At 42.1% G+C, this 22,899-nt stretch overlaps 1 protein-coding gene across 6 annotated transcripts in view; it reads left to right on the top strand.

Moving 5' to 3' along the window:
* The window catches only part of LOC149792929 (beta-1,4-galactosyltransferase 4-like), a 97,575-nt gene that overhangs the window by 19,550 nt on the left and 55,126 nt on the right, over positions 1 to 22,899 (top strand). For 3 of the 6 annotated variants that reach the window (XM_089966770.1, XM_089966764.1, XM_089966766.1), the window contains exon 1: positions 20,176 to 20,540. The exons of 1 other annotated variant lie outside the window; for it this stretch is intronic. The gene's annotated coding sequence lies outside the window, so the exon portion shown is untranslated. Of the gene's footprint in view, positions 1 to 20,174; positions 20,541 to 22,899 lie in introns of those variants that run through there. 2 more of the 6 variants (XM_089966771.1, XM_089966773.1) reach the window with 2 other exon arrangements.

Genomic DNA, 22,899 nt, shown 5'->3' with positions numbered 1-22,899 from the left:
CAATACGAAGACTTGATCAAGTGTAAAGTTTTGCCTCCCACGAACCTATACCATCCCGTCTTACCTCACCATTGTCAAGGCAAACTGATGTTTCCATTGTGCCGTACTTGTGCCGAAACGTGCAACCAGGACCAAACTTGCCATCACAGCCAGGAAGAACGTGCCTTGACAGGAACCTGGGTCAGCGTGGAATTGTTCAAAGCTCTGGACATGGGATACCAACTGTTAGAAGTGTACGAAATTTGCCACTTTCCCAAGACACAACAGTACCACAAGGGTGACCCTACTCAGAAAGGCATTTTCGCCGACTATGTGGATGCCTTTTTGAAACTGAAACAAGAAGCCAGCGGCTATCCTTCCTGGTGTCACACTCCCGAAGACCAAATACAATTCAAAGAGAAATACTACGCACAAGAAGGCATCTCTTTAGACCACATCGAAAAAAAACGAAGGCAGGCGATCGTTTGCCAAAGTGATGTTAAATTGCTTGTGGGGTAAAATGGCACAACGACCGTGTTTACCCAAGACGGAATATTTGACAGAACCTTCCCGCTACTTCCAGATGATTCACGACAAAACCAAATACATGAAACACGTGGACGTCGTTCGAGAGGATTTGATCTTGGTCAAGAAGAAGATCTGGACTTTGTACAAGACGACCCTTTTGGAAATGTCATCATTGCGGCTTACGTGACAGCTCATGCTCGCTTAAAATTGTACGAAGCTTTAGAACTGTTAGAAGAACGCGTCCTGTACTTTGACACGGACAGTTGCATTTACATCCATCACCCGATTCAACAGCACCCTGACATCGAAGGAGACCGTTTAGGAGCCTGGACAGACGAGCATCCCGACGACAAGATTCTAAGTTTCGTCAGTGGTGGTCCCAAAAATTACGGCTACGAATACCGGGACAAACAAGGAGAAGTGCACACGACGTGCAAAGTGAAAGGACTGACTCTGAATTATCGTACCAGTCGAGTGGTCAACTTTGGGGTATTGAAAGAAGCCTTGCAATCGGGAGAGGATGGAAACTTTAAAGTGACCACCTATCAACCGAACAAGATTGTACGTTTACCCACTCACCACATCGTCAGTCGACCCTTGGAAAAAGTCTATCAAATTGTATACCAGAAGCGAGTGCGACTTCCCAATCACTTCACCTTACCGTACGGTCACGTCGGTATTGGTCTGTATATGAAAAGGAACCCTAGGCAAGATCGATAGTTCATTGTTCATTGAAGTAACTTACCATGTCGTTGACGAAGAAGAAACCAGATTGGTTAGGAGTCAAATGTTAGACATCACCGAGACCAGGGTTTTGAGGCTTGGACACAAGAGGTGGCCCAGTATGCACGAGAGTTATTCAAGGAAAAAAGTTACTTTTCAACCTGTGTTAGTGACGGTGCCAGAAGAACCCGTCACCCAGGACAGGACTGTCGTGGACAGGCCTGAAAGACCCTTTCGGGAGGACACTTGTGTGACCTTACCCCTACTATAGAACTGGTTAGAACTTTACCCAAAACATATTGTACAGACACTTGTGTTTATTCCACGTTCATGGTTATCATGTGCCTTTTATTCTTGTACTTAAGCCTTTGGCTTTTATGCATTTTTGTCTTTCGTATTCATGTTTGAAACATTCAATAAACGTGTTCTGAAAAAGTATATAAACTCTTGTCTTGTTTGTTTTTTCGTGTCACAAGTGACATTTCTCACACCATGGCTACCTCTGCTGTCTCTGCTCCCTCTTCCTCTACTGTCAAAGTCATCGACGAACACTTAGATCGTGCCAGTTGGGAGGCTTTGTATCTTCGCCATCCCTTTAGCATGCTCATTGCTGGACCTAGCGGTTCAGGCAAAACCGAATTCGTCAAACGTTTGATCGAACATAAACATCATTTGATCGATCGACCCCCTCAACGAATCGTGTGGTGTTACAAAGAGTGGCAATCGGTGTACAGCCTCTTGCGAGAAAGTCAAGGCGATTCCATCGTGTTTGTGGAAGGCATTCCTAAAGAAGACGACGGCATCGTCTCTGACTCCCGTCTATCCCATTTGGTCATTTTCGACGACATGTTAGGAGAAGACGAAGAAGAAATTAAACTGTGGTTCACGCGCAAAGGGCATCACCGTAATGCCAGTGTCGTTTACATCACCTAAAATTTGTTTCAACAAAATAAAACCCATCGCACCATCAGTCTCAATGCGCATTACGTGGTCTTGTTTAAAAGCCCTCGAGATAAATCGCAAGTGCAAGTCTTAGCCAAACAGTTAGGAACGCCTTGGCTGACTCAGGCTTACGACGATGCCACTCAAACGCCACACGCCTATTTACTCGTCGATTTGAAACCTACGACTCCCGAGGATTTGCGATTTCGTACCCACTTGTTTCACCACTGGTGCCAAGACGGAGGGCCTGTCCTGTACACGTCTCCGTCCTCGACTTCATTTCACTCCCGATAAAAAAAATCTATAAAAACCTCAGACCCTTTTTCGTCTGTCTCACTCTCAGTGCGAACATGACGTCCCTTCAGTCGCATCTTCCCGTCAAATTGATTCGTGCCTTGTATGGCATCAGTCGAGAAAAAGATCCACAAACACGAGCTCTGACTTAGAAGCTAGTCTCAGAGAAGTCTTACGATGGTTCACGGTGACGGCACGTCAATTACTCCAAGGAATCATTCAGATTCTTCATCAAACCAAACGCTTTTTCGATCGAAACAAAGTCGCTTTGGTCCAACTGGCCGATCCCCGCATCGACACTCAAACCAAAAAACAAATCATTTTGAAACCTGGAGGGAGCGGTACTCTAGGAGGGGTCATCATTCGCTCACTCTTAAGATGGGATCCTAATGCCCCCAAAGTTATACCCAAGACAAAAGTCCAACGAAGCCCCAAGAAGAAAAGATCAGGTCCCCAAGGAGAACTTCTCCAGTGGCAGGACCCTCCTCTGACCAGACACCACCACCACCCCGGAAAAAGAAAAGAAGCCCCCAGAAAAAGAAAAGTCCACAGAAAACTAGTCGCAAGAGAGGCACTTCGGCCAGGACGCAACCTTACACTCGCAAACCACGACAAGCCACAGCGGTGACTGCGTCTCCGGCAGCTTCACGTTTGTCCACTTCTCCGTTAATGACACCCAGAACTGAAGAGTACTTGGAGACGTTGATCACACCAAGAACTTCTCCGTTGATGACCCCCAAAAGAACTTCCCCAGTGGCAGGACCTTCCAATTTAGTGGCAGTGGCTGCTGCTCACAAAGTACCTTCTCCCAAAATCAAAGTTCAAGAAAGATCGGGCATGTTACAAAGTTTACTGGATTTGTCCAAGCAAGAACTGGCTCGATTTAGTGCGTTGCGTACCCCTGCACGACGTGTCATGCCTGTCCTCAAACTGATACGACGTAAAGACAATCAGTGGCGACGCGTTCCAGTATAAAAAAGGCCTGTGACCAAGTCGGGTATCAGTGTTTTTTCGGTGCTCCTTAAGACTCGAAGATGTCACCCTCCAGAAAACCCCAAGGAAAGAAAAGGAAAGGACTGCCACCACGTTTAGCCAAACATGGGGACATGTTATCTGTCCTTTCCAAAGCTTCTCCACCCCTACGAAAAAAACTCATTCAAACGGCCTCCAAAGAGGTCATCGATACCGTGTGCGAATGTTGTTTGAACGTTTTGAAAGGCACGATCCCTTTGTCCAAACACCAGAAACAATGCTTAAGCAAACATCGTCACGTTCTTCGCCAAATGGTTCGAAAGAAAATTCCCATTCGTCAAAAAAAGAAGATGTTAGTGCAACGTGGAGGTATTTTACCTCTCTTGTTAGGCCCCATACTGAAAGGAGTCTTGGGAACCATGTTGGGAGGACTGGTGGGAGCAAGATAAAAAGGCCTTCGGAAGTCCCAAGATCTCAGAATCGACCCCTGACAACCCCATGGAAGGACGAAAACTAGCTTTAGTGCCTTACAAACGATGGATGGAATACCATCGGTGGCAAGAACAACGCACCCCGCATTTACCTCCCAATCCCCATTTGAGCGAGATGTCCCAGTTACAACACGAATTGCAGTCCTTGATGGATCGCCAAGATTTGTCCCAAACAGAAAAATCGCAAAAGTACGGTCAACTCTTGCAACGACTGCAACTCTTTCACCAGAAAGCTTTAGACGAAACAGCTCTACCCACTCTGAAAGATTTTAAGACCTTGATGAAAAGTCCAGCACCATCACCAGTACCAGTACCAGTACCAGTACCACCAGTACCCGTGACCAAGACAGAAAAAGGAGAAGAAGAGGAAGGGTTTCAAACTCCACCAGAAAAAGTACGCAAGTTAACAACACCACCTACCTCCAGAATTGGATGGATTAAAAAGATGATGACCACCCCTTCTTCCTCACAAGAGAAAAAGAAAGTGAAGACAGAAGTGAAGACAGAAGTGAAACAAGAACCGATATCCCCCGCTCAGACATCCTTCTCCTCTTCGACGCCTATTGCTGGCCGCACATGCAAAGCATTGCAATCCAAGAAAATACCCCAAGAGAAAATGAGTAGCATCCTCCAAGAGTGGGTGTCTTATTAACACACCAACCAACACAAAAAAATGGAAAAAGTCTTAGCCAGCATTTACTACGATCCCTCCCATCCTGCAGGTTACGCAGGAGTTCAAAAATTGTATCGTGCTGCCAAAACTCGATTGAAAAGTCTCCGTTTACCTCAAGTGCAACGATGGTTACAAGAACAAGCTACCTACGCTTTACACAAACCCATTTGACGCAAGTTTGCCAGAAGTCGCACCCGAGTGGAAGGCATCGATCATCAATGGCAAGCCGATTTAGCCGATGTCTCTCATTTGGCCAGCTACAATCGAGGCTACAAATATTTGTTTTGTGTCATCGACGTCTTTTCCAAATTTGCCTGGGTCGTGCCCTTGACTTCCAAATCGAGCAGCGAGTTAGTGCGAGCCCTGCAACGAGTCTTGAAACAAAGTGGTCGTCACCCTCTTCGATGGCAAACGGACAAAGGCACCGAATTTCTGAACCAAGTTTTCCAAAAAGAATTAAAGAAACGTGACATTCATTTTTTTACCACCGAGAATCCCGAAACCAAAGCCAGCATCGTAGAACGTTTTCAACGCACTTTGAAAGAACGCATGTGGAAATATTTTACGCATCACCACACTCTGAAGTACATCGACATCTTACCGCACCTGGTGCAAGCGTACAACCAATCTTACCATCGAAGCATCGGACGTGCCCCGCAAGACGTGACTCCCGACAACGAAGTGTTGGTGTTTGAGCGTCTGTTTGGTACGTCCCCGACGAGGGCTGTCCCCGAGAAAAGTGGAATGTTGGCCGTAGGAGATTGGGTGCGCATTGGCAAAACCAAACGCACTTTCGACAAAGGTTACTTACCTAACTGGACGACCGAATTGTTTCGCGTCACTGGACGAGTGCATGGCCGTCATCCTGCCGTCTATAAATTGGAAGATATGAACGGAGAAGTGCTCAAAGGAACGTTTTATTTGCCCGAGTTACAACGTGTCACCAAAAAAGAAGACGACGTGTACGACATCGAAAGCATTCTCGAACGCAGAACCCGTAAAGTGGGCAAACGACGTGTCAAAGAAGTCAAAGTACGTTGGAAAGGATATCCACCCAGTTTTGATTCCTGGATCGACGCTTCGCAAGTCATCGACTATAAAAAGAAGTGACCATCATGCCCTTTCACACAGCAGACGCAGCTACGTCGACCACTCCTCCTTCCCCTAGTTCTTCTGTGCAAGATTTACAAAAACAACCCTTGTGGGTGTGGTGTGGAGAACGTGTGCCTAAAACGCAAATCTTCTTTTTCTGCCAAATCTTCGTGGTGTATTGTGTCATCGGGGCAGCCATCGCCAATTTGAGTTTGCAACAAGGAGACAAACAATTGTGGACCATTTTATTGAGCAGTTGCATCGGTTACCCGCTTCCTAATCCCTCCCTGAAATTCACCTCGAACGGGAACTCCGGGAACCTTGTGTCCAGTGCCAGTGCCAGTCACCACTTCAATCACAACCAGAACCCCAGTTTAGACGGAGACACGCCTCTGACGTCCAGTAACCCCTCGGACAGCCACAGAACTCTGGAATTATGAGTCACCAAAACCAATTTTACTTAACTTTACCCAGTGACAGTTCCATGGAGGTGTTTCCCAAGAACACGTTGTGCTGTTACACGGCCAAATTACCTCAAGCCATCCAGTTAGATCACGAAGCCCATTGGGAAGTGGCTTTAGTAGAAATGATTCACCCGACCCAAGTCCTCAATGTCCTTCCCAATCAAAATTTTTTTGATGTGGAAGTTCATGACGAGCAAATGCAACAGTGGATGGATAGCAATGTCAAATATGACAAGAAAACCCGTACACAAAATCAAAAGTACACCACCTATCACTTGTTCATTCCCCCAGGCTATTATTTTAGTGGTCAACATTTGGTCAGCACCATAACCTCCAGGTTTAATGTCGTGTTTCTGAAAGCTTTGGAGCATGTCAACAAAAGTGTCACCATGGAGTACCACAAAACAGCTCGTCGCTTCTTGATGAAATTTGAACGGAGTAAAATCATGTCCATTTTATTTTGTCCTGAATTGTTTGACATGTTGGGCGGAGACATGGACATGAGAAAGACCATGATCAAGAAAAACGAATTACCCATCGTTTACGACAACGAGTCTTTTAGCAAGTTATTTCGTGCCCCGGTAGAACTGAACCAAGGACTGAATTTGATGTTTGTGTACTCCGATGTGGTGGAGTACAACGTGGTGGGACACACCTCCGTACCGTTACTGCGTGTCATTCCTTTCAAAGTAGATTCTGCCACGGGCGCTGACGAGGAAGGTGGAAACACTTACCACGTCCACCGCGAATTTGTACATCCTCACTATTTGCCTGTCAGTAAGTCGTATTTGGACACGGTCAACATTGCTATAAAAGGAGATCTGGGACAAAATATTTCATTCACCAAAGGAAAAGTCACGGTGAAACTCCATTTTCGAAAACGGTTCTCTCACGACTCGTAAGTAAGTCATGTATCCAGTGTACCGAGGGGTTGCTCGACAACGAGGACACGGCTTAGGAGATATGTTAAAATCGGCCTTTCGTTCGGTGGCCCCGGTGTTGAAACCGATGGTGACACGCGGATTGCACGCCCTGAAAGATGCGGCACTGACGCAAGGCAAAGAATTTCTCCAAAATGTCATCATCGACAAACAAAACCCTAAAGAAGCCTTCATGAGGGCAGGCAAAAATGTCTTGCTGCAAAAGGGCAAAGACATTTTAGGCCAACGAGAAACACCTATAAATGCCCTGCACGCTACCGAGTCAGGCATTCAGCAAGGACAAGGCAGAAAGAGACGACGAAGAAAACACCCTTTCACCAGACTTCAAGCGAGAAAGGAAAAGAAAAGAAGAACCGTTCGAGACTTAGACGTTTTCGATTATTGAGAAAAAAAGAGACAAAAAAATGATGCACCGAGAATCTTGCGCTTGTTCCAAGACGGTACTGGATCTGTTTGCCATGCCCCCCACGATGATGACGATGCAAGAATCTCAGTGGGTGGAATTTCACCCCGTCTCCTCACTGACCGATTCCGCTCCCATCGAGTTTGAAATCAAAGGACAACCCGAAGATTACATCGATCTGAATAGCAGTTACTTGTACCTGAAAGTCAAAATTCTAGATAAGACTGGAGGTGCTATAGACGATGAAGCAGTAGCTCCCGTCAACAATTTCATGCATTCCTTGTTCAGTGGAGTGGACTTGTACTTGAATAACAAACTGGTCAGTAGCAGCATGGGTACTTACCCTTATCGTGCCTACCTGGAAAATCTCTTGACGTACGGAATAGATGCCAAGAACACTCATCTCAATGCCTGTGTGGTATGGGAAGCTGACGAACCTACCAAGTTTGAAATATTGGAAACTGATGAAAAGAAAGACAACAATGATGGATTTCTAGAACGAAGAAAGAGAATCACGGGAGCCGACACAAGTTTAGAACTGATGGATCGTTTGCATTTGGACATGTGGTTGCAAGAAAAGTATTTGCTGAACGGGGTGGATGTCCGCCTGAGACTGAATCGTAGCAGTGCCGCTTTCCATTTGATGGCTGATAGTGACGGTTACAAAACCAAAATCCTAGAAGCCAGACTCTACGTACGCCGTGTGGAAGTGTTACCTAAAGAGGGAAACGACATCAGTCAGACGTTGAGTAGAACGACCGCCAAGTATCCCATACGACGCGTGGAAGTGAAAACCTTCACCATTCCCAAGGGACAGCGATCCATGATCGAAGATCATCTGTTTCAAGGACAGTTACCCAAACGATTGATCGTTGGTATCGTCGAGAATACAGCCTTCAACGGAGCTGCCGAAAAAAATCCTTTCTACTTTCAACACTTTGGCGTGTCCAAAATCGAAGTCAGTCGCGATGGCAAGACCTTGTGTACCCGACCTTTCGAACCTGACTTTACCAAGAAGAATTACTTGAGATCGTACTTGTCCCTGTACGAAGCCACCGGACAGTTAGGAACCAATACCAGTCACGGTATTACGTACGAGGATTATGCAGGAAGCTACGCTTTGTGGGCTTTCGATTTCACTCCAGACCAAGGCAGCGACGAGGGACATTTCCACCCTATAAAATCCGGCCAGATTCGTGTGGAAATTCAGTTTAAAGACCGAGACCCTGATGAAACGGTGAACGTCAGCCTGTATGCAGAATTCGATAATACCATAGAAATCAACAGTTTGAGAGAAGTCATCCTAGATTACTAGAAACCATGGAAGACTGTTATCCCTCTTTACCTAGTGGAGAAACTTTTAGTGTTGGATTATTGTTAAAAAATGTTAGAGTTCTTGTTGTTTAGTGTTAAGTGATTTTTGAATAAAAAATGTTGTGTTTTGAAAAAAATTGTTTGATGTTATATTGTTGGATTATTGTTAAAAATGTTAGAGTTGTTGTTTAGTGTTAAGTGATTTTTGAATAAAAAATGTTGTGTTTTGAAAAAAATGCCTTTGTCTTTTGTTTAGCTATAAGAATGTTTGATTGATGCTCTTCATTTCTTACTATCCCTCTCATGACACTCACTAAACGTTGCGACTCAAAAACCGTGTGGGGGATGTTTTCCTTCACGTCCGCGCTTTGACTTTAAGAACCGGGTTGTTTCCAGTCTAACCATCCATTGTCGACTCATCCTCCTAAGAAGATGTGCTCCAAACTAGCTAAACTCAACGAAGCCTACGTGAATTTGCATAGGGTCAGACACAGTCTGATACCGAAGCCAGAAGAAATAGAGAATGTGAGAATGTTAAAAATCACTGAAGACCTGATAGAAGAGCTCTTCAGAGAAGAAATAAACAGGGAAAAAGAAGAATGGACAGAGAAGTACAGACTTCAGAGACAGCAGCAACAACAACAACAACAAGAGCAGCAGCAGCAGCAACCTGAACCTGACAGAGGCTTTGTCGATTGCCGTATCGACACCAAAGAGTTCTTCTTTTCTTTCCGAAGAAGCAGACCTATCGCCAGAAAGTCTATCCTCAGAGGACATCGCATTCTTAGAAACTAAAAAAAGAATGCCATAGCAAACAAAAAAACAGCCCTTTTCAGGGCTACCCCAATACTCTAGAAAAGAAATAACAATCGATTTGCCAATGTGTGTAGGTAGAGTAGTGTGAAAATAAACACTAACTCTTTTTTAAAAAATGTGAGGGTATGTGTTTGTGTGTTAGTAAGTGCTTAAGTAAGTTGTTATGAATAGTAGATTAAAATCATGGTTTTTTTTGGTGATTGAGGTGTATATTTGGAGTTAGATTGGATTGCTTTGCGTATGTGGATAGTCTAATGAAGTGTTTTATAAAAAATTTTAAAATAGTGATGGGTAGCATAAAAAAGTGAGTGTTTCTTTTAGGTCCGCGCGTTGTTGTTTTTGGTCATGATGTAGGTAACATCAATTTTATGTTTTTTAGGGGGATGTTTTCCTTCACGTCCGCGCTTTCACTATAAATTGAAACTCGCTGGGCAGTCTAGCTACCCTTGTTGATTGATCAACACCAAAAATGAACACGAGACTGTCTAAACTGTTGGAACTTCATGTGCATCTGGAATATGCCAGGCGCCTGTTGAATGAACTGGCCGCGGAAGCCATTGTGGAGGAGGGAAGGATAAGAGAGGAGGAGGAAAGAAGAAAAAAAGAAGAGGAGAAAGAGAAGATATAAATAAGAAAAAGAATGGGAAAGAAAATAGAAAGAGGAAAAGAGAAGAAACAAAAAAGAGGATAAGGAGAAGGAAAAGAAGAGAAGAAGAATAAATTTCAGAATCCCAGAGAGCGAAAATTGGGATTCTGAAGCGACATATTCTGCCTCTGCTCTCTCCCCCAAAAAAGTAAAAAGTAACTGGGGGATAAGATGTGTATGTGGCGCCAGGCCTGGAAGGTGCCACCATTAACCAGGTGTCCATGAAGTTCCAAAAAAAACAGCCCTTTTCAGGGCTACCCAATACTCTAGAAAAGAAATAACCATCAATTTGCCAATGTGTAGGTAGAGTAGTGTGAATATAAACACTAACTCTTTTCTAAGATAGTGTGAGGGTATGTGTTTGTGTGTTGGTGCTTGTAAGAGCTAAGGTATGTTTGTGGGAATAGTAGATTATGGGTTTCTTTATTGTTTCTTAGCGTAGGTGAAGAGTATAGTTAGGGTTTGTAACCGCTCACGTACGATTGTGTGGATAGTAGATTATGGATTTTGTTTATTGTTTCTTAGCGTATGTGGAGAGTATAGTTTGGGTTTTGTAACCGCTCACGTACGATTGTGTGGATAGTAGATTATGGATTTGTTTATTGTTTCTTAGCGTATGTGTTTGTGTGTTTGTGTGTTTGTGTTTGTGTGTTTGTGTTTGTACCCGCTCACGTACGATTGTGTGGATAGTAGATTATGGATTTGTTTATTGTTTCTTAGCGTATGTGAAGAGTATAGTTTGGGTTTTGTAAGCGCTCACGTACGATTGTGAGGATAGTAGATTATGGATTTTGTTTATTGTTTCTTAGCGTATGTGTTTGTGTGTTTGTGTTTGTGTGTTTGTGTTTGTACCCGCTCACGTACGATTGTGTGGATAGTAGATTATGGATTTGTTTATTGTTTCTTAGCGTATGTGGAGAGTATAGTTTGGGTTTTATTATATGAAATGAAAAAGTAGGGGATGTTTTCCTTCACGTCCGCGCGTTGTTTGGCCATGATCTAGGTAAGATCAATTTTACGTTTTAGGAGGATGTTTTTCCTTCACGTACGCGCTTTAAGTATAAGAACCCACAGTATTCGTCGTTCAAACCATTCTGCAAAGAATAAAAAAGAAGATGGCTTCTAACCAAATGGACAAAATACAAACATTACAAGACGTTTTAGACAACTTAGGAATGATGGAGCAGATGTTGATAAGACTGGTTGAAGACCATTATTCCTATAGTCCCCATCGTGTAAAGATGGAAATTAATAACTTAAAAAAGGTAAAGGACAAGATTAGTGGTGTCATGAAAGAGATAAAGGAGGAGAAGGAGGATGAAGAGGAAAGAATAAGAATAAGCAAATGGAACGAAAAGATTGAAAAAGAAGAAGAAAATGAGAAGAGGAAGAAAGAAGAGGAGGAAGAGAAGAAGAAAGAAGAGCAGGAGAAAAAAAAGAAAGAAAAGAAGAGAAAGAGTGTTGGAGATAAAATAAGAACTTGGTGGAGAAAAAGAAGAAACTAGAAGCAGAAGAAAACCCAAAGGCCCTTTTCAGGGCCGGCCATATTTCTCGAAAAGAGATAGCCTTTCCATTGCCTACCCCTTTTTTTTTTAAATTTAAATTTAAATTTAAAAAAACTTTTTTTTAAAAAAAAAAAAAAATCCCAAAAGCCCAAACTCTATTCCCCATGTTAATTTCCCTTGTCCCTAGACAGACCCAAACTCTATGTTAAATTCCCATTGTCCCTAGAGTTGCCCACGATTTTTCTCCATGTTAAATTTCCCTTGACGCTAGAGTTGCCCAAGGGGTCTTGTAATGCTAATTCCCATTGACGGTAAAGTGGCCCACTTAACTACTGCCATATCATATATGGCATGACTGTGCTAACCACAAACTGGCGCATAATTATTCACGGAATAGTGAATGACTACAGCCGACTGATTACATGTATTCATGTAGCTACAGATAACAAGGCACAGACTGTATTTACAAATTTTGAGAAGGCAATGAATATGTATGGTCTACCGCATCGCGTGAGAGGCGACAGAGGTAGAGAAAACATAAATTGCTAGATTTATGATAATGAGACGTGGAGGCAACAGAGGAAGCTTTATTGCTGGTCGCAGTGTTCACAGTCAGCGTGTAGAAAGAATGTGGGGAGAACTAACAGAGTCGTCTCTAGGTTTTACAGTGATCTGTTCAAATTCATGGAGGAGAAAAACGCGTTAGACTCAAATAACGAGAAACATACTTTTGCGTTACGCTGTCTTTTTACCCATAATTCTCACATCAGTTTGCGATTCTTTTGGAAATGGCACCACATTGGACTAAGAACTGCAGGAAATCGTTCGCCACTCGAGTTGTGGCACAGTGGATATGTGCAAGACCCCGACGATATTTACGACCCTGGGAACTACAGCCAGACTTCGAGCGAATACAAGAACGCAGATCAGATGGTTCTGATGAATTAGGTCTAATAATTGTTCCAGAATGCAGCTGTTTTCTGAATGAACAGAAACTTCAGATACTTGATCCCGTAGCTGATGACAATAAATTTGGCATCAACAGTTTCTGCAGGACACTGGACTATGTCACATCAAATTCTACTTTCTAGAACTATCTTCTCTAGAATATTGCGAAAGTTTGTATGTGTATGTGTGCGTGTTTGGATTGTTGACGCAGCTTTAACAATTGTATTCATTACTGTCTGCAGTGTGACAGTTTAAGGGACGTAGTTTTAACAATTGTTTCAGTCATATCACTACGATGTCTGCAGTGTGACAGTTTATAGTGATGTCTAGCCCTTGGGCATCATGCCGCAGACATGTATCATCATGTCCCATCGAGTCACATTATCCTGACACCATGCAGACCAATTCTAACGCTAACTACTTAATGCTGAGGGCCAAACGAGGCAGCTGAAGGTATCATTTTTATCTAAGTCGTTGGTATGATTCGGACGGTGTTCGAATCCTCCCGTATCCGAGGCGGACACTCTAACCACTTAGGCCACCGAAGCGGTATATTGTGAACTTCTTCAATTTTAGAATACAAGTTAACTTATTGACGAACAAAATACTGTTTTCTTTAATTTCTTTGGCCCCACCCCATATATATGTATGTATGTTTGTGTGTTTGTGTGTGTGTGTGTGTGTGTGTGTGTGTTTACTTCGATGTTTGGTCTGCTTAAATCGTAGTACAAAGTACACGTATGGTTACCTACAGAACATTAAAGTCATAATATAACACCCTTTATCAAGTTAAGTTTAAGTTATTTTGCAACGTGGGTCCAGAGGAGAGAGAGAGACAGAGAGAGAGACAGAGAGAGAGACAGAGAGACAAAGAGAGAGAAAGAGACAGGCTTTGGACATTTTCATAATTAATTATAATCGATTTTAGAACATTATGTTTAAGACGCAACAACAAGAAAACATTAAATACATCACAGTATATGTACCACGTAACCGAGAAATTTACCGTATAATGTCGGCATGGTTTGCAACTTTGAATCATTGATAAACACTGTAGATAAATCCCAAGGAAAGTGCACACATATCGTTACGACGAACCATATTCTTGTAGGTTACTTGGTGTAATTTATATTTCAAGGTTTTAACCTAGCCCAAATGTTTTTCTCTCTCACTCCTCATTTCTGCGTAGTTTGTCCGTTATGCACGAGAGGAGGGGCGGGACAAAAAGCAGAAAGGATTGCGATGAAAATGTGTATCATATTAAATTCATTTAGAAAACGGGGATTATTAATAATTTTGATCGTTATTTTCATACGTTACTAATGATTAATGTGAGGAAATTCATAATTGATCTCGAATCAGCAGCACACGGTGAATGTTTATATATGTGTATTATTGCGCCATGGGCGGATCACTATTTGATATACCAATAGAACTGGTATAACAAATTGCTTAATACCAACATGTGTTTATATATGTATATATATATATATATATATATATATATATATATATATATATATATATATATATATATATATATATATATATATATATATATATATATATATATATAGTCGACTCGTGTTAGATGAACTAAATCGGTTATATTCCTACAAGTTTGTTAACGAACAATATGTCCAATCCTGACGAGTGTGTGCCTACATGTAGATATGTTCAGTCACGCACTGTCAGCTTCCTGTTTTCTGTTGTTTCCGCGCTAATAATAAATAAATGATCTTCCTTCCACAAGCCCCAAGCCCCCATCTTTATTATATTATTCCAGGGAAATAATAGCTAAGTGCCTTTCCCAGGTCACATCGAGGCAAACGACTCAGGTTGACCTCAGCGGGTATCCAACGAGTCCAGCGCTCTACCAATTGAGCTACTGCGACTCCCATTGTTGGAAGGTACTGTCGATTCGTAATCATCGGTTTTAATAATAATAATAATAATAATAATAATAATAATAATATACAATTTAATTACCTCTATTATTCTGCTAATGTAGAATTTATTAGTTTGTAGTTTTATCATACAACCCAATCCCCCCCCCCCTTACCCATAACAATAATCTCCTCTGACAAGGTTGCAGCAAAGAAGAATTCAGGACTCACGGTCCTAATTCAGTTCCCATAATAAACCTACGCAAACACCATGAGTTTTATCAGTATGAGAATTATCAGTATGGATGAAACCTGGATGTCAGCTTCTGTGTAGAGAAAAGATTATGATCCTCGACATTTTCTGGACCTGCATGTGTTTGAAACATGTGCTTTCACAACAAAAGAGGCCAGGTGCTAATTTTAGTAATTAATGTTCGAAACTCAACATTGTTAAAGGGCTGAAATTCCATCAATAAAACAATGTCCCTATGAAAAAAATCCACTTACAACTAGGATCAGCTTTCAAAAGATTCTTCTTGCTCAAACATAACGTACATTATTAATCAATTCTGGTCGGCCAAACCCATATATACCATATTGTATGTTCACCCATTTCCAGGCTGCTTCCCATTTTTCCATATAATTAGTACCGTGTGTGCTTCAGGACCTAATTCAGGTAACTCCTGGTCACAGTCAATAATTTTTCAAACTCATTCGGTCACATACACTTTTGTAAATACAGTTATTGCTGGGTGTGCTCACATTAATCATCATCATCATCATCATCATCAGTCTCATGACCTAGTGTGGTCGTTGAGGCACTGTGCTGCTGAACATCTGACCAGTTCCCTCCACTTGTCTCGATCATGTGCCAATGCCTGTGTCTCCGCAAAACTTTTCCTGGTCCATTCTGTGATGTTGTCAGTCCACTTTTTTCTCAGTCTACCTCTCCTTCTGCCACCCTGGACGCTGCCCTGCAAGACTGTTGTGGATAGACTGTTGGGTCTAGTGACATGGCCATACCATTTCAGCTTTCTCTTTTTGATGGTGGTGAGGAGGTCCTCATATTGGCCTACTTCGCGCCTGATGGTGTTACGCACTTCTTCATTTGTGATGTGGTCCATGTAAGAGATGCCAAGGATGGTTCTGTAGCATCTCATTTCAAGTGACTGGATTCTTCGTTGTAATTCTGCTGTCAGGGTCCATGCCTCACATGAGTACAAAAAGATTGAGATGACTAGAGCTCGCAATAGTCTGATTTTAGGTTTCAGACAGATATTCTTGTCTCTCCAGATGTGTCTTAGCTTTGACAAAGCTGCCATTGTTTTATGCTGCTCTTGACAAAATTTCTGCTCTTGATCCCTCTTCAGTGATTATGGAACCAAGATATTTGAACTGGCTCACTGTTTCCAGTTCATGTCCTCTGACTTTAATCTTGGCTGACATTTGCTTGCCACTATTTGTCATCAGTTTTGTCTTCTAAGCGCTTATCTCCATGTCAAATCTGGAAGATGTTTCATCCAGGTTCTTCACTAAGGTGGCTAGCTCGTCTTCACTGCCTGCCAGCCCATCAATGTCGTCTGCAAAGCGGAGGTTGGTGATGTTACGCCCTCCAATGCTGACTGTCCCACAGTGGTTTTCCAGGGCTTCGCTCATGATGCGCTCTAAGTAGATGTTGAAAAGCGTGGGTGACAGGAGACAGCCTTGACGCACTCCCACTGTTGTCTGGAACCAGTCCCCAACAGCACCTTGGGCAATTACTGCACTGGTAGCCTTGGCGTACAGCTGCTTGATGGTATTGGTTAGCTTTTGACCCATGTTATACTTCTTTATTGTGGCCCACAATGCCTCATGACACACTCTGTCAAAGGCCTTTTTGAAATCTATGAACACATGATATATGTCTTGTTGGTGTTGCGAGTACTTTTCACATAGAACCCTGAAATTGAATATTTGTTCTGTTGTGTTTCTTCCACTCCGGAACCCGGCCTGTTCTTCAGCGATTATTTCTTCTGCTTGTGGTTTCAGTCTGTTCAAGATGATCTTCAGCATTACCTTACTAGCATGGCTGATCAAACTGATAGTTCTGTAATTTTGGCATAGCTGGAGATTGTCTTTTTTGGGAAGTGTTATAATCAGTGACTGGGTCCATTGTGTTGGCCATTCACCTGTCTGCCAGATCTTATTGCAGATTTTTGTTAGTAGCTCTTTCACTGATTCTCCCCCATTCATGATAAGTCAGCTGGGATGTTGTCTACTCCAGCTGCCTTCCCATTCTTCAGTGCTCTTATTGCTGACTCCACCTCTTCTTTGAGAATGGGGAAGTCATCATCATTTGAGGAGTTTGGAACTTCAAGCACCTCTGGGTCTCCTGTGGACTGATGGTTGTAGAGTTCTTTGCAATACTCGGTCCATCTTTCTGCAATGTCACTCGCTTCTGTGAGGCATTTTCCATTTTTGTCTTGAATGGTACTGACTCTTGGTTGTTTCTGTCTGATGAGGTCTTTCACAATTTGGAATGCCTTTTTGCTGTTATTCTTTATCAGACTGTTCTCCATTTCTGTGCACTTTTGTCCAATCCAATTTTCTTTTGCTTTGCTCAAGTTTTTTCTGATATTCTTGTTTATTTCTCGGTACTTCAATGCCCCTGTTGTGTGTCTGGTAATTTTTAGTTCTCTTCGGGCATCACACAACTTCAGAATCTCTTCTGTAACCCAAGATTTTTTCTTCGGGCGATGGAGGCCAATGATGTCCTTGGCAGTTGCTGTCATGACTGTGTTGAAGGTGTGTGTCATCTCATTGACATCACCATCCATCACAAGGAGTGGAGCAAATTTTCCTCCAATTGTGGCTTGGAATGACTTGCAGATGTTAGGGTCCTTCAGTTGTTCAAGGTTGAATTTGAGCCTGATGTTCGTTGGCTTGTTAATTTTCTTCACCCTCACTCGGAAGTTCATAATCACGAGGTCATGATCACTCCCAACATCAGCACCTGGAATGTCTTTGTTTTTGCTCTATTGATGCCACATCGGTAACGGTTTTGAACCAGTATGTAGTCGATCTGGTTGTGATGGACTCCATTTGGTGAGTGCCATGTCTAGCATCGTGAAGCTTTATGTTGTCCCAGGGTGTTGGCTAGTACCAAGTTGTTGTAGCTTGCGAACTCGAGCAGCCGTCTCCCTCTTTCATTGGTAAGCTCATTGCAAGAAAGTCCACAATTTACCTCCCAGTCTTTTAGAGCATCTTTTCCAACTTTGTCATTCCAGTCTCCTTGGACAATGAGGATATCTTTCTTACTGACCGTGTTTAGAATACCCTGTAGTTTGTAGTAAAACTCCTCTATTTCTTCATCATCATGATCGGTAGTTGGAGCATAGACGTGGATAATTGTGATGTTAAAGGGAGATGCTTTCAGACGAATGGAAATGATTCCGCTAGATATGGGGCAGCATTCCAGCACAGATCCCTTGATGGCTTTGTTTACAAGGAAGCCTATTCCATTTATGGACTTGTCATACTCTCCACTGTAGTATAATATATGCCCATCTTCGGTTTGGTGTTCTCCTAGGGATTTCCATCTAACTTCACAGAGTCCCAGAATGTGCCATGTGTAGTGTTCCAGCTCATGTGTCAACTCTTGGAGTCTTCCTATTTGCGCCAGAGTTCTAATGTTCCAGGTGGCGATGGCAATGTTGTCTCTCGATCTGACTGTATGCATAGTACCAGTAGCACACTTGTCACCTCCGTCCTGGTGGACAACGGCAGGCGCGTTCCTTGTTGACCCGGGCGACGACCGATCCGGTATTGTAAGCTCGGATTTGTCCAGCATTATCAGTGTGTCTTGGGCAAAAGTCGTCTGGCGGAGCCCATCCCTCTCCAGACCAAGGAGTTGCCAGAAGGGGATGTAGTTCATCGTCCAGTTGCCTTAGGGTCTCCACTCCGGATTTTCTTTTAGGGTTTACTCCCTTAGCCTTTGGCTAACCAGAGCCGACCTGCAAGGCAGCAGGAGACTCGTGGATGGGCGGGTGCGTCCATTTCCCGAGCAGATAAAGCATCTGCCACTGCCCATAATCATAACCACAAACAAAGGATACACACAGATTGAGAAACGATATAGGTCTACTTCTCATGCGCCAATACACATTTTAATTTACCTGTAGCTCATTTTTCTATACACCGTACGCATTCACCTTTCTCGCTTATTATGACACACATTCAAGGTAAACTGGTGTCACTGATGCACAGCGAAACAGACTAGACATAACATAGTACAGACTAGACATAACAAAGTACAGACAAGACATAACATAGTACAGATTAGACATAACATAGTACAGACTAAACATAACATAGTACAGATTAGACATAACATAGTACAGACTAGACATAACATAGTACAGACAAGGCATAACATAGTACAGAATTGTCACGTTGGTTTGTTCGTAACCAGACAAAACTTTGTATCAGTAACGAGTGTGAAAGAAGATAAATGTCTTTCATTTGGATTTATTGTATGAATCGCAAACACGGTAACAACCGAGTTTCACGCACTTTACTAGCGTCTTTTTTTTGAGAGAGAGAGAGAGAGAGAGAGAGAGAGAGTGAGAGAGAAAGAGATGATGAGTAGTGCTGTCATTAAAGCAGTATAATGACTTAGATCAACTGTAAATATATTAAAATATTTTAATTACCTATTGTTGGTTCGTCGTTTGGCTTAGTTTCTATTCCACAGAAATTTCCATGCGCCGGTACGTGACTGACTTAGCGTTCATGTGAATGACGTAGCTAACCAAGTGTTGCTAGTGCAGTGGAGTCACTGGGTGGGGCTGGGGGGGGGGGGCAGGGGGTGAGGACAGCACCGGGTGACACCATTAGAGGTTGCGACACCAAAATGACTGTCTATAAAAATTTTAATTTTGTGCATTTAGGAGGTTCATGGGGTGACACCATGAGTTACCGAACATGACTGTGTATAACATTTTTTAATTTTTGTGCAGGAGGGAGGTCCATGGGGAGTGACACCATGAGTTACCGCACTTGGTGACACCAACCCTAGTGCCGCCACTGTGCTAGTGCTCTACTTTCTTCATTAAAAATATATTTCATGTTTAAATCGTAAGTGTGTGTGATATTGATTTAATCAATGTGAAGAAAAATAGAAACCAAGAAAAAAACTATCAATTTATCAATATGCAAAAGTGATTGTGAATAGCACCAAAAGGCATAGAACTACATTTTGTCCCTTGGAATTTTGATAGAAAAATATTTCAGGGAATACATACTAGACGCAAAATTCACTCAATTTGTGTATTATACTTTCTCCAGAAAGATACATCAAATGTAATTTTAAGAATTACAAAGCCTGGACATTCTAACCATCGCTGTAACTAATCATTGGTATGCTCATTTACATTTACACGAACAAATATAGCGCCTGGTATATGGTTTTCAACAGACCAATATCACGGTATAATCGCCATTATGCAGGTTAGCCTAGTCCGAACGCGAAATGGTGGCTAATTTTAGGAACAGATGTCACAGTGCGTGACTCACATAGGTAAGAAATAGGATCACAATTATAGAAACCTTAACAGTGTATTTAACATGCTGCATATTGTCCTTAACTTTCAAGGATAGATGAAACCTAATAAAAAGTGGAAAAGGCAGCGATAATTATAGTCGATAAATCGATTCATGTTTGACAGCACGTCCGCACTTGGAAGCTTGGAAGCTTGTTTTCAGACGAATAAAAAGTATTGTCCACACGGCCGCCAGCACGATGTGGAATGGGCGGGCTTGAATCTCGCGCCTTTCCGGTTACGAGTCAGAGACTCTCAGACTAGACCAAAACGCTTAGCCAGGCATATCAACTCGAATTGAACGCAGACTGATAAGATGTGAGATGTGCGAGTGAACTGTAAAGGTAAGCGAATTTGAACACTCTACACCTGCCCCCCCCCCCAATTCTTCCGGCTTAACGCGATTACACGAGCGTATTGATAGTGACTGCTCTATGCATCGACAATGACGTCACTTCGCATTGTTAAAGGAATAGAACATACTGATTTGTCAACATTACCTACTTCGCTTCAACTCGTCGTACTCAACCGGTGTTCGTTTCTCAGATTTGAAAGCGAGATGCAAATATCATTAGAAAGAAGGAGGGGTTCAAAGCAGGACCGACGGGGGTGGGGATGGGCGGTGCATATATCCTAGGGCCCGGGCCAGTGAAGGGGCCTGGGTCGAACATCACTTTAATTTTATAAAAGAAAAAGTTTTTTTGAACAAGAACCTGGAGAGGCTCGGGTGGTTATTACCCTAGGGCCCGTGATCTCTCTCTCTCTCTCTCTCTCTCTCTCTCTCTACGGCCCTGGTTCAAAGCAATTATTAGTTGGAATGCATTAGTTCTATGCCCATAATCGCAACAGAAATGGGCTTGGCCACTTGTGATAGTGACAAGTATTTTTGAAATCTTAATTTTGTTTACATAAACTATGCACATGTCCCGGATGTATTTGTCACGTGTCTTCACGTCTTGCCATGAGCACGGCAAAACACTAATCATTGTAATATATTATAACTGATTGTTGTTATTGTTTTTGGTTTAAGTGCTACTGGTTTGGGGATTTAGGGCAAATGATTTTGGGTTTAAGGGCTATTGGTAATACCATTTGGCCCAGAGAGTGGGGTGGAGGTTGTATAGTAAAATATCACATATAGTACGTAATGAGTTTAAAGTTATTTGTCATTGACTTAAGAACCTGTCATCGGAATATTCGGAAGCAAACTGTTGTACGGAAAATAATTTTATATGAGTTAATATAGGAAATTTAATATCGTACTTTATAAATCACGACATATAGATAGTATTGAGGTATTGCATTGTAAGTATCTTGTTGGTATTGCATTGTAATTATCTTGTTGCATGAGGACTAATCAAGATGCAACGAGTGTTACATTTTTCGTATACATTGTGTCTTGTGTAGAATACCAGGTAATGGGGCTGCCATATTGACCGTCTTCAAGTCAACCCGATCCACTGACTGACACTCATATTACAGGCATACCTGTAACCCGATTTCTATCATACTGTCCCGATTGTATGTACAGTTATGGTTGATACTAATAATAGCGAAGAGAATTACAGAATTTTGCTGACATATACATGTTCACAGTTTACTGCTCTTCATTTCAAACTATTACCTCATGTACATGGTCTATGTATTAATCCGCCAAACTCTATATCTTAGTGTATCATCAGTCTTTCGATCTTCATACCCGTCTACAAATAGTGAAAGTACTTGCTGTTAGCTACTTAATTAAAGAAATATTATATGTATACATAAATTAAATGTATAATGAATTTAATTGCAAAAAGAAGAATTATTTGTAGTAAACATTTCCGCTAGTGTGAGAAGGCACTTACCGCAAAGCAAGAGTTTGAATCAAATTAATAAACATACAAATTTCTAACAAAATTACAAATTGATCAGGTACGATATGTGAGCAGTTGCATTCTTTACAAGATGGCTCTTAACAGAGTTCTGGTGGATGTCATGATCGTAACTAATCGTGACTTTTAAACAAGAGTTCTTGTGGATGTCACGATCGTAACTAATCATGACTTTTAAACAAGAGTTATGGTGGATGTCACGATCGTAACTAATCGTGACTGTTAAACAAGAGTTATGGTGGATGTCACGATCGTAACTAATCGTAACTGTTAAACAAGAGTTCTGGTGGATGTCACGATCGTAACTAATCGTAACTGTTAAACAAGAGTTCTGGTGGATGTCACGATCGTAACTATTATGGTGGATGTCACGATCGTAACTAATCGTGACTGTTAAACAAGAGTTCTGGTGGATGTCACGATCGTAACTAATCGTGACTGTTAAACAAGAGTTCTGGTGGATGTCACGATCGTAACTAATCGTAACTGTTAAACAAGAGTTCTGGTGGATGTCACGATCGTAACTATTATGGTGGATGTCACGATCGTAACTAATCGTGACTTTTAAACAAGAGTTCTGGTGGATGTCACGATCGTAACTAATCGTGACTTTTAAACAAGAGTTCTGGTGGATGTCACGATCGTAACTAATCGTGACTTTTAAACAAGAGTTCTGGTGGATGTCACGATCGTAACTAATCGTGACTTTTAAACAAGAGTTCTGGTGGATGTCACGATCGTAACTAATGTGACTGTTAACGAAGTATGGCGCAACGTGATTAATGACGATGAATATGACAGGTATCATGTATATATCCATGTTGTGTTG

This window comes from Sinohyriopsis cumingii, chromosome 8 (assembly GCF_028554795.1).
Source record: "Sinohyriopsis cumingii isolate HCF-2022 chromosome 8, ASM2855479v2, whole genome shotgun sequence".
NCBI classification, from domain to species: Eukaryota; Metazoa; Mollusca; class Bivalvia; order Unionida; family Unionidae; genus Sinohyriopsis; species Sinohyriopsis cumingii.
Note: the sequence above shows the minus strand (reverse complement) of the source record. Positions and strands in the feature narration are given on the sequence as shown.